The following is a 13,049-nucleotide window of genomic DNA, read 5'->3' on the forward strand; positions in this document are numbered from 1 at the left end:
AAGATCCCACACGCCTCCCGGCCAAAAACCTGAAACATGAAACAGAAGCAATATTGTAACAAATTCAATAAAGACTTTAAAAAACAAGGAAAAAGAAATGCAGGGTCTAAGACCAAGACTCTTTCCTCCTCCAGGGCAAGACGTGGCAAAGTGAGAGGAGATAACACCAGCCGCTGAGGGCTCTGAATTCAGCGCAGGCACCTGCCCCTGTTCTCCATTCGGTTCCGCTGACGGAAAGAATTGGAAGAGTGGGAGGTGGAGAAACATGGGTCCTACCCGCTGCCAAACTGAGACCACAGCCTGCAACTGTTCCCTACCACCACCCACGATGATTGGGCAGCTCACGTCTGTGCTTACAGTAGAGACAGCCATTTCTGTGCTACAACCTTGTCTGTTGTAGTAATAAAACTGCCTGCTATTTGTTTTGTTTTGAGCATCACATGGCCACTTCCATCGTAAAGCTTCTCATAGGTCTTCGCTTAATGGTTTTGGCAGACATTGATGACTGGGATGGAGTCATCAGAATGGAGGGTTTTTTTTTCTTTTTCCAGCTTTATAGAGATTTAATTGACATATAACATTCTGTAAGTTTAAGGTGGATGCCTGTTGAGTTGATACATTTGTATGTTGCAGAATGATTTCCACCAAGAATGGAGATTTTTTAATCCTATCATTCCTCCTGCATTTATTAGCTAGAATTATCCAATAAAGAATGTTCTCTCAACAATTGTTGAATTACCTGAAACAAAAGAGGCGGCGTAGATGCTTCTTTCTTACCGTCTATTTTCAGAATAGTGAGCTGGTGCCCACGCAACCTCCAAACTAACTTGTTGATTTTACATACTTGATGTGTTTCACAGTGTTGTAATCATTATTTGTTTTTACATTCTTCCCAAATTTGGCCAGTGGGAAATCCTTCAAGTTTGCTCATATAATCTTGCTCTGGGGCATAATAATATGCCCCTAATTCATCTCAAAACACTTTCTTCCCCAGAAGTAAAATTAGGCATTTTTCCAAGGATCCCTGTTCCCTTTAAGATGGAAGTGGTACTTAGGTTTTACGTTCTGGGTACCCAGAGTAATCATTTAAACTGAGTTGGTCATGCTTCTAGGCCTTTTCAGTGGACAGGGCTAGGAAATTTGTAGTTTTTAGAAAGAGAAAAATAAATCATAAATACTGATATTTCTAATTCAAATCAAAGATTACAGAATTTTTACTTCAATTCTTTTATTTTAAGTTTGTCTTTTTTTACTCTGAAAACCTTATCTCCTAAGGGTATTAACTTAATTTCTTAGTTGCTTTACCTTGCACTCTATATAATGGTATTTAAAATAATAATGTGAATATTACCACTAACAACTAGCTGAAAGAATTCAATCTAAAAGATCTCTTTTAAAATTTATTTTATTGAAGTATATTTGCTTTACAATGTTGTGTTAATTTCTACTGTACAGCAAAGTGATCAATTATATATACATATACATTCTTCCATATTCTTTTCCATTATGGTTTATCACAAGATATTGAATATAGTTCCCTGTGCTATACAGTAGGGCCTTGTTGTTTATCCATTCTCTATATAATAGTTTTCATCTACTAACCCCAAACTCCCAATCCATCCCTCCCTCACCTCACCTCCCCCTTGGCAACCACAAGTCTGTTCTCTATGTCTGTGAGTCTGTATCTGTTTCGTAGAAAAGTTCATTTATGTAAGAGATCTTTATACTTTTTTTTGTCCTTAGGATATATCTCCCTAGGAATGTGAAATCGAAATATGTCTTTTAAAATCAGTTGAAATAATTCTTGAGATGGTTATGCCACAGAATTGATATAAAGTTAAGTTCACTTTTTTCCAGTTTATTTTAAAGTTTTAGGGCTTGTTGTGTTTTGGTTGCTTTTCTCTTTGATTTAACTTTGTTTTTAACTATGTAAAATATTTACATGATTCCAAAGTCAAAAAAAACCAAAAAAAATTTCATAGAGAAGTCTATGTCCCCTCCATATCCTCTAATTCCTTGTTCCCTCTATCCCATTTTTTAATTAATTTTTGGTTTATCCAGCTACTGAGATTATAAATAAGTATTTCCTATGTCTCCTCCTTTCTTATCTAAACTATAGCATTGTGCAAACATGCATGTGATGCATTTTGTTTTTGTTACTTAACAATATGTCTCGGCCGTCACTCTACATTACGACGCAGAGGTCTTCCTGATTCCTTTTCACAGCTACATAATATGGCATTGTGTGGATGCTCCAAAGTTTATTTAACTAGCCTCCCTTCGATAGACATTTGGGTTGTTTCTAGCCTTTTGCTAATTGGTTCTCTACGTTTGTCTTATTTTGCCCGCCCAAGAGTCCAGTTGGTTTGGCTTCGTCTTATATTATAGAAAAAGAAACTACTGCATAAGTAGTTAAGGACTTGACCAAAAGTCACAGAGTTAAGTGGGGAGGAGGGAACCAAGGATTCTCCCGCTTCCATAATTTCTGTTCTTTGCACAAATCTATATAATTCATACTTCGGTGTAAATAGCTGGTAACACCTTTGTTTTAGAGTGAGAAGGAAGGGGAGGAAGTGAGAAGCACATGCTTTAGGGTAGATTGTGGAGGAAAATTTAGCCTTAAGTTCAAGGCTGGAATTTCAGGTCTCAGCCAGACTGTGGGAGGAGTATCTGAGGGAACAGCTGGCCTCTCTGGCATTGTCCCCAGTCAAAGGAATGCCACACATCCACAAGCAGGTGGGTCTATTTTTGGCAGAAGGACCTTCTCTGTGCCTGCTAAAATCACATCTTGTCCCCTTCTATCGCAGGGCACTCAAGACTCCCTTTAAAGGATATAAAACAGTCCCTTCTCCACTCTTCCCTCATCTGTGACTACCCCCTTTGTCTTCTTTTGTACTCTGCAGACCAGGGGGAAAATGTTACATATACTAAACCACACAGAGCAAGCCCAGTTCTGATAAGTAAACATCATTTTACAGTCTTCTTATGGGAGAAATTAAGCTGATATTTACAGGAAGACTTAAAGACTTGGAATAGAATCTTTCATTAATTTTCCCTTTTTCAGAAACGAAATTGAGCTATTTGTAATGAGGTGGATAGACCTAGAGTCTGTCATACAGAGTGAAGTAAGTCAGAAAGAGAAAAACAAATACCGTATGCTCACACATATATATGGAATTTAAGAAAAATAAATGTCATGAAGAACCTAGGGGTAAGACAGGAATAAAGACACAGACCTACTAGAGAATGGACTTGAGGATATGGGGAGGGGGAAGGGTGAGCTGTGACAAAGCAAGAGAGAGGCATGCACATATATACACTACCAAACGTAAGGTAGATAGCTAGTGGGAAGCAGCCGCATAGCACAGGGAGATCAGCTCAGTGCTTTGTGACCACCTAGAGGGGTGGGATAGGGAGGGTGGGAGGGAGACGCAAGAGGGAAGATATATGGGGATATATATATATGTATAGCTGATTCAGTTTGTTATAAAGCAGAAACTAACACACCATTGTAAAGCAATTATACTCCAATAAAGATGTAAAAAAAAAAATTTCCCTTTTCCCATCACTCTATTTTTTTAAGGGACAGTGTCAATTCTGAAGGAACATAAGCCCATATCATTATGTTATTTTAAAATGAGCATCTCAAGGTAGTGCCTCATCTAAGAATATGTTTCGCCCAATCTCCTCCCACCTTCTCCTCTCCAAAATAATCATATTTAGAATAAAGCACGGAGACCACTGTAAGACAGGAGGGTCAGCAACTTTTCAACTTCAAGACACAAACCATATTCACTGCACAGTCCTTCCCAAGGCGAAACAGCGGCCACTACATCTTATAGAGATTTTCCAAAAGGGTTTAAACAAAGGAGATTTCATCTCTGCCTGAGTAGTCGGAATACGCCATTCCCTCAGTAGTCTTGTTAATAAAGGTTGTATTGTGCCATTGCTACACTTCTGAAACCAAACAGCATAAGTAAATTAGGCACATTATCATTGTACTGCAGACGAGGCAGCAGGGGGGATCTGATCTGACCACGTGAGGATCTGATCTCATCATGGATCTGACCAGCTTTCCAAGCTAGTCTGGCTCAGGACTCTCCCCAGCTCAGCTGGGTGGACCCACTCAAGTAAAGCCAGTACCCCATAACTCTGACCTTTGTCTTGTCAAGACCCCATAACTCTGACCTCTGTCTTGTCAACTGCAACATGTGAGTCAATGCCTGAAAGTTCACTCACTCAGCATCAAGGAAGTTACTTTCTGCCGTGTGTCAGAGATGAGGAAGAAAGTTGTGAGCAACACACACACACTCCCTGTTATCTGAGAGAAATGGGGAGAAATAGGAATATAGAAAGACAAATCTATACAAGTTAAGTGTTACAGCAGGACCTTGGGTACATTTTAAGCTCTTTGTGCCTGTTTGTAAAGGAGGATGACAAAAGTAGCTAAATCACAATGTTGTTATGAAGAGTAAAACACCTAGTATCAGGCACAGGGTAGGTGTTCTATAAATGTTAGATAGAGTTAGTTATTAAGTGAATTTGAAGTTAATGTGAAGCTAGGTCTTCTCCCTATCCTTTCTGAAGCATATCTTTCTCCTCCAGGGTTTCATTTAATGAACCCAACAAGCCTGTAACATAGATGCTACCCACATTTGGAGAAGTTGAGGCCACAGAGATGAATGGGCTTCTCCAAGTCTTACACTTCACATAAAGTAGTGGTGGAACCCAGATCAACTCACATCAATTCAGCCCCCAAAATTCCTTATGCTTTTAATCCATACCTTACGCTACATTCCCTGTGAGAATCAAAACTATGAATAAATACCCAGAAGAGAGAGAGATTAATTCTATCAGGAGGCATCTAGAGAGGCTTCTTGAAGAAAGAAAGTGAGCACATACTGCCCTGCTAATCCTCCCATGGCTCCTTACTGCTTTACAATAAAGTGCGAACCCTTCACCAAAGCCAGAAATCCTCTTTTCCTTTCAGCCCTTGTATCGGAGTCCCCAAAAAGTCCTATAAGTTACACCCACGAATTTTATCCCAATACATCATTTTTATCTATCTATCTACTGCTACCACCCTAACCCAAAGTACCACCATCTCGTGTTCAGTTTGGTTTCCCTACTGATCTCCCTGCACCCCTTCCTGCCAACCTAAAATCCATTCTCTGCACAACAGCAAGGGTAAGCTTAAAATGCAAATCCGACTGTGGTACTCCCCCACTTTAAAGTCCTCCAGTAAATATCATTTGTATTTAGAATTAAATCTAACTTCCTTTCCGTGACTCTACGTATACATGATCTGGTGTCTGCTTATTTCTCCCACTTCATCTAGTCAATGTCTTCTCTCCACTCATCATCCTGCAGCCGTAAATGCCTCCTTTATTTTATCCAACAGAAAACATTTTTGATCTCATCTCATGGCTTTGCACTTGCTGTTTTCTCTGCCCAGGATGCCATGGTCTTTTCTTCCAGACTTGTTCCGCCTTATTGTTCAGATCTCAAATATCACCTCCTTAAAGAGATCTTCCCGAGACACTTTATTTAAAATAGGACCCCATTCCTCCTGCCCCTCCCACCCGCCCCGTTTTTTCCTATTACTGCACACTGTCTAATTCCTTTAAGGTGCTAATCACACTCTATAATTTTTAATGACATATTTATTTGTTGACTGGATCCCCATTGAGATGTGAAACTCCAAGAGGATGGGGATCTTGCCTATATTGCTCCATATGATATCCAGGGCTTGTAGTAGACATTCACGACATAGTTATTAAAAGGATGCAAGGAAGGGAGGAAAGCAAGTTTCAACAGCATTTTTTCAGAAGCATAAGACTTGAGCAGGTAAATGTATAAGGAAAGTAGGGAGGCAATTCAGAGCAGAAGGGACAGCTTGAACACAAATCTTGAGTCAGATGAGTTCAAGATTTGTTTAAAGAAGGACACGTGTACTAATGTGCCCAGAAAGTAGCTGTATAAGGAAACTAGGATCTTCAATCAGTTTACAAATGCTTGTCAAATGCCTGTGATGTCACAGATACTGTGCTGGACGTTCCCGTTACATACTGCTGCATAGTAGATTATCCTAAAACTTAGTGGCTTAAAACAATCACAATCCTTTATCTTCCTCACAAAGCTGCAATTTGAGCAGAGCTCAGCAGGGGCAGCTCATCTCTGATCCACGTGACACTGGCTTGGTAGACTCAACTAGGGGCTGGAAGATTGACTTCCAGGACGGTTCACTCCCATGGCTAGTTAGCACTGGCTGTCGCCTGGGAGCTCGGCTCCCACTGTGAGCTGGGGAACACGCTTCCTCTCCCTGTGGGCATTTCTACAGATTGCTTGAGTTTCCCCACGCCACAGTGGTTGGATTCCAACAGCAAGGGTCTAAAGGAGAGACACAAACGTGCGTGGCATTTTTATGACCTGCCTTTGGAAATAACGTATCATCCCCTTCAGCTCTACTGTTTGAGACAGTCACAAAGTTCCATCCAGTTTCAAAGGGAGGAGACAGGGAATCCACCTCTGGATGGGGAAGTGACAAGGTTCTAGAAGAATACTTGAAATAGGAGATATTGTTGCAGCCATCTTTGTGAAATAGCAATACAATCTACCACTCAGGGATACAGCAGTGAGCTCGGAATTACAGTACCTGCCCTCAGGAAGCTCGGACTGTGATGAGGAAGACAAATCCATATGGTTTTGTAAAGTGTAAGTTCAGTGATGGAGGAAAAACAAAGTGTTAAGCTGAGACCAAATGACCTGTTGCTACGCTCACAATTTAACAGCTTAAGATAATAATCAGTTGCTTTCTCACAGTTCCAGTGGGTTAGGAATTCAGGAGTGACCTAGGTGGTTCTGGTTCAGAATCTCTCATGAGGCTGCAGTCACCACATCAGACTGGACTGCAGTCGTTTAAACTCTTCCGCTTCCAAGATAGTTGCTGGCAGGAGGCCTCAGTTTTTTGCTACATGGACCCCTCCACAGTGCTGCTTGAGTGTTCTCACAAAATGATAGCTGGCTTCCCCTAGAGTGGGTCATCCAAGAGAGAGGGCAAGGAAGAAACTGCAACTCCTTTTATGACCTAGTCATGGAAGCCACACACCATCACTTCTGTTATATTCTATTCATTGAGCCCATACTCAAAGCCAGAGAATTAAGCTCCGCCTCTTAAAGGGAGAAGAATTTGTGAACATGTTGAAAGCCATCACAGACCTTATCTATTATGCAATGGAAAGAAATTTAGGAAGAAGTAATAATTGGGTCAGACATACTTTAGATAGATCACCCTGCTGGTGATACGCTGGATAGATTTGAGAAAGGTAAGACTGAAGGTCTGCAGACAAGTTAGAAGAGCCCTGAAATATCCCAAAGAGAGATCAAACAAGTCTAAGTGACTTGTAGCAACAGAGGATGAGATGGGTTTAAAAAATGCTAAGGAGGCAAAATTGTGTTATGAAAGAAATAAAAGCATTCAAAAATTAAATGTCATATTTTAGACTTGAGTGTCTGATTGGAGTGATGGTTACCAATCAAGATGGAAAATCCATGAGACAAAGCAGATGGAGGAGAAAGAGAAAATTCAGCATTAGATATTTTGAGTTTGAGCTTCCAGTTTTAGTAAATGAACAGTGGTAGGTTTTTGTTTGTTTGTTTGTTTTTCTCTTGCCACTGCAGCATTTATTTTTGTCTTATTTTGTTAACAGCCTCATTTTTACAAGGTGATCCTATCCTCACCCACTCTGCTTGGACAGGGCCATACCCCATGATGTGCTGGTAAATGATCTCTCCAAAATAAGTAAACAAATAAAGCCCTAGTTTGTAGTGTGGATACTCCCACCTTTTCAAATTTAATGCTCGCAACAGTTTAACAACCAACTCAGAAAATTACTGGAATGTTATAATCAACTGGTCCTGGTACGATGGGACTATATCTCTGGTTTAGCAATGAATCACATGACCCAGATCTAAGCCAGTTAGCACACTGAATTGCTTCTTAACATGGTGACTGGTTCAGAGATGGCATTTTAGCCAATCAGAGCCAATGAGATGCAAAGAGATTCTTGTTATGCATCTGGGAAAATACTTTTATTTTTCCTTGATACTTGTAATTAAGAGATAATGCAACAGCACTATTACACCATGTGAAGTTTCAGAATGGAGCCAGCCCGCCCTGTGCAAAACAGAACTGAGAGATGGAAAGAAAGTAAATCTAGATGACATTATTTAAGCCATAAATCTAGGTGTAGCTAAAACTAACTCTATTCATAGACTTTCCAATTCAGTGAGCCAATAAGTTCTATTTTCCTTTTTCTTCTTTCTTTCTTTCTTTTCTTGTGTAAGTAAATTTTGTTTTTCCTTTCCTTTACATTCAGAGTTTCTCAGCTGATATTATGTGTGACATCCAGATCCTTGGTTATATACATCTGAAGCGCAGCAGACAAGTTCAGGATTGACAGAATTTAGTGAAATGTAATCCATGAGAAGAAACAAATTCACCAAGGGAGAGAACCATCCTGCTAATCATAATTTTCTTAAAATTCTATAGAATGAGAGATACGGGAGCAACGTTAGAGATCATCCAATCAAACTCCTTCACTTAACAATTATGAAAACTGTGTCTCTAAAAGGTTCAATACTTTCTTCAAGATTACTTGGCTCTTTAGTCTTTAGAGCCAAGACGAAAACCTTGATTTCCTGACTCCTATGTATCCCTTTTCCCAATCATGGCAAATTCTGAGCTATAGGATCTAATTTAGCTGAGCAACTACATATCGTATTTATATTATGAATAAGTAAATGTATCATATACTACTTTTCAGTTTAATGGATAGCACTTTACTATTTCAGAGCACCTTGTATAATTTAACCTTCTTGCCAACACTGTAAAGTAGGTGGGACAAGTATTTTAGAGATAAGAAAATCTAGGCTTGGACTATTTGAATGACTTTTCAAAGGTCAAATAGCCAGTGAATAGTAAAGCCAGTAATAGAATCCAGGACACTTGATTCCTTCCTCCAATGCTCTTTCTTCTGCCTCTCTTTCAACTTAATGATGTTTCATTGCAAGTGCTTAAGGTGTAATTTAGATAGCACAACTTCCCGGGATTTGAGATGGCTTCTCATAATCGTCAGAAAAATATATTCTAAGATGTTCGTTCTCTGCACTATTTCTGTAATTCTCCAGGCTGCGAAGACTCAATCTGCTTAGTAATCAAGGTGTCAGCACAGATGGTTTCACAAGAAATGTATTTGTTTCCAGGGCTACTGTAACAAATACCACAAACTGGGTGGCTTGCAAAAATGGAAATTTATTCTGTCACAATGCTGGAGGCCAGAAGTCCATAACCAGGGGTCCTACTCCCTCCAAAGGCTCTAAGGGAGGATCCATTCCATGTCTCTTCCAGCTTCCAGTGATTGCTGGCATTCTCAGCTTGTAGCCACATATCACACAAATCTCTTCCTCCGTCTTCACATAGACTTCTCATTGTGCCTGCCCTCTGCGTATCTCCTATAAGGATACTCAGCATTGGATGTAGGGCCCACCCAGATAATCCAGAATGATCTTCTCATCTTGGTATCTTTTACCTTAATTACATCTACAAAGATCTTTTTGCCAAATAAGGTAACCTGCCCAGGTTCTGGGGATTAAGACATGGATATATCTTTTGGGGGGCCACCATTGAGCACACTATGAGAGGCAAAGGAGAAGGATTATTTATTTATTTATGTGTTGACAAGAGAAGAGTTATTTATCCGAAGGTCAGAAGGCTTACAAGTGGAGTGAATCAAAGATCTGCTGCACCACCAGTGATGACAAAGCACTCTTTCCCAAAGGTGACCTTCAACTCATTTACAAATTTTGAAAAGATCTAAGTGGTCCATAACACATTCTCTGAAAAGAGCCCTTGCCATCAGCTTTGTCAGCTAACTGTGGGTCACGGGCTAGAGGGTGAAAATGTATCCAACAAGTAGTGACTTGCTTACATGCTTAGGCATGTGCCCTGTTTATACGATACCCTCTGCCAGAGTTAGCTTCATGCCAAGAGGCAAACTTGAAAAGCCACTATTGAAACAAGAGCTCCTGTTTTTGTCTGACCAGAATATCAGATTCTTTGCATCATTCACTCTCTTGGAGAATCAACCACTAGACCATCTGTGCTTCTCCCATTGTCCTTTAAGTGAAGATTAATATGTGTTTGTTTCCAACTCCAGAGCTATGTCTGTGATGTGTCATAATCTATAGAACTCACATATAAGGCACAGTCTTTCAGAGGCTAGTGGCAGCTCTACTGTATGCTTATTCTTCCAAGGGAAAGACACCTTCTTGTTTACAGTCTCCGAAAGAGAAAAAGAAAGGAAATACGTTTACTGAGCATGCTGGGCATGTTCCATTTGCTCCCAGATCTACTCTCCATCCTTCTCTACTCTGCTCCCCAGATCACTTCCTGTGACCTTAATGGACTCTCTTACCAAATGGCTTCAGGTTGGGTTTGGCCACTAGAGAATTCTGAAGGAACTGGAGGGAGAGAAAGCAAGAGGGAGGGAGGGAAGCTACTCTGTTCATTTCCCAGGCCCCCAGTTGTTGCCAAGGGCTGGCAATATCTCTCACGGAGGTCTCAGCACCTCTCTGGCAGCTCCCTCGGCACAGCCTTCTCCATCTCCAAGTCCCAGGAAACACTGCTTTTACCCAGACTTTCAGGCCTGGAGCTGGTATCCCTAGAGTATTGCACTATCTTTTTTGTTGTTGTTGAAGTATAGTTGATTTATAATGTTGTGTTTGTTTCAGGGGTACAGCAAAGTGATTCAGTTACACATATACATATATATATTCTTTTTCAAATTATTTTCCATTATAGGTTATTACAAGATATTGAACATAGTTCCCCATGCTCTACAGTAGGTCCTTGTTGTTTGTCTATTTTATATACAGTAGTGTGTATCTGTTCATCCCAAACTCCTAATTTACCCCGCCCATCCCACCCCATCCCACCTCCTGCTTTTCCCTTTTGGTAACAATCAGTTTGTTTTCTGTCTGTGTGTCTGTTTCGGTTTTGTAAATAAGCTGATTTGTATCATTTTTTAGATTCCACACATAAGTGATATCATATGATATTTGTTTTTCTTAGTACGATAATCTCTAGGTCCATCCATGTTGCTGCAAATGGCATTATTACATTCTTTTTAAGGCTGAGTAATCGTCCATTGCGCGTATGTGTGTGTGTGTGTATATATATATATATACACACACACACACACTACATCTTTACCCATTCATCCGTAGTATATATATATATATATATATATATATATATATATATATATATATATATACTACATCTTTATCCATTCATCTGTTGATGGAAACCTGGATTGCTTTCATGTCTTGGCTATTGTAAATGGAGTACTGCACTACCTTTTGTGGTTTTCCTACACTTCGCCTATACATCTTTCAAATAGTCCTGCTACTACACTTTCCCCAAATTTTCCTACTTTGAATGGACCACCTGTTTCCTAAAGGGGCTCAGGCTGATGAAGCCCAATCCTTTCAAGGTTTTCTTCTAGACGTCCCTTTATTTCAGTGATTACAACAGTCCTACAGGGTAGGTACTCTTAACCCCATGTTACGATGAGGAAATTGAAGCTTACTGAGGTGACATAACTTGTCCTAGGAGACAAGCTAGCAAGTGAGGAGTTAGGATTCAAACCCAGATTTGTCTGACTTCAAAGACCTTGGATTTTTAGCTGTTTCTCCTCAACACTGAAGAAATGTCTTTTTTTATTATTGAGTTATAATTGACATATGATATTAGTTCCAGGTGTACAACATAGTGATTTCATATTTTTACACATTGCAAAATGATCCCCATGGTAGATCTAGTTACCATCTGTCACCATATAGGGATATTACGATATTATTGAGTATATGCTCTATGCCGTACAATACGTCTCGTTACTTATTTATTTTATAGCTGGAAGAAATGTTTTAAAGGATGCCTGGAGAAACAAAGCGTTTTAAGGCACTAAAATGCCAGAATGGCTTAAATGCTTTATCAAGGTTAAACTTTATAAAGCCATTCTGAGGGCCCATCTCTCCTTAGTATTGCATAAGGAGAAGAAAAAAAAAAGACAGCCCTACCCAGCAGCCACAATAATTGGAATGTAATTGACATCTCTACTGTATTCTCCTAAAAAAAGGCCAGGAGTAAATTACATTTTCAGTGCAGAGCCAGACTTCTTAAAAGCCTCTTTCTTTCCTTCATCATTCTTTCTATGTATTCCATATATGGCAGCTACTCACAAAATCTTTTCCAACCCATCCCGAGCTTTCAAGATTTCTCCCAACAGGCTCCCTGTCTCCATCTTTTCTGGACTCCTTTATGCTTTCTGGATATTTTCCCTCCTACCAGTAACTCTGCCCTTTCCAATGAAAATCCCTGTTGTCTCTTCCAGGCTTTTCCAGATTTCCCTTTGGCACCATGTCCAATTAACACAGCTAAAGAGCTAGATTGATTTATCTAGCTTAACAAGCGTCTTCTGGGGAGAGTGGGAGTTACGTTAATATTTCAAATAATTTTTTCGCTACATAATATAGATGTACTCAGTTTTCAAGGAGAAAAGATTTTGGTAGCACATATGAAATCTATACTAAGGATGAAGGATAAACTATAAGTACTGGAGCATGGGAAGGGTAATGAGAGGGGTAAAGGGAATATTCAATTCACATCTTATTCATTCCCTCAACTTCCCAGTGGGCTGCCAATGTAGTACAAATATTTGTTTCAGTTCAATTGTGTGAAACTCCAGATGTATTTTATTTGAGAAACAGCATTATGGCTACCTATTTTATCCATCATAAATTGTGTTTGCACTTAAAATTATAATTACTAATTAATAATGATATTTATTTCCCTATCAATCGATTTACCATTAGTTCTTCTGTGTCCCAATTTCTAACCAGGTAACTACACAGTCATCCCAGCAATACCCCCAAAGCAACCTCTACCTCCTGGAGAATGATTATAAAATCCACTACCTTTCACATCT

The sequence above is a fragment of the Grampus griseus genome (genome assembly GCF_964374135.1).
Source record: "Grampus griseus genome assembly, chromosome: 17".
Lineage (NCBI taxonomy): Eukaryota > Metazoa > Chordata > Mammalia > Artiodactyla > Delphinidae > Grampus > Grampus griseus.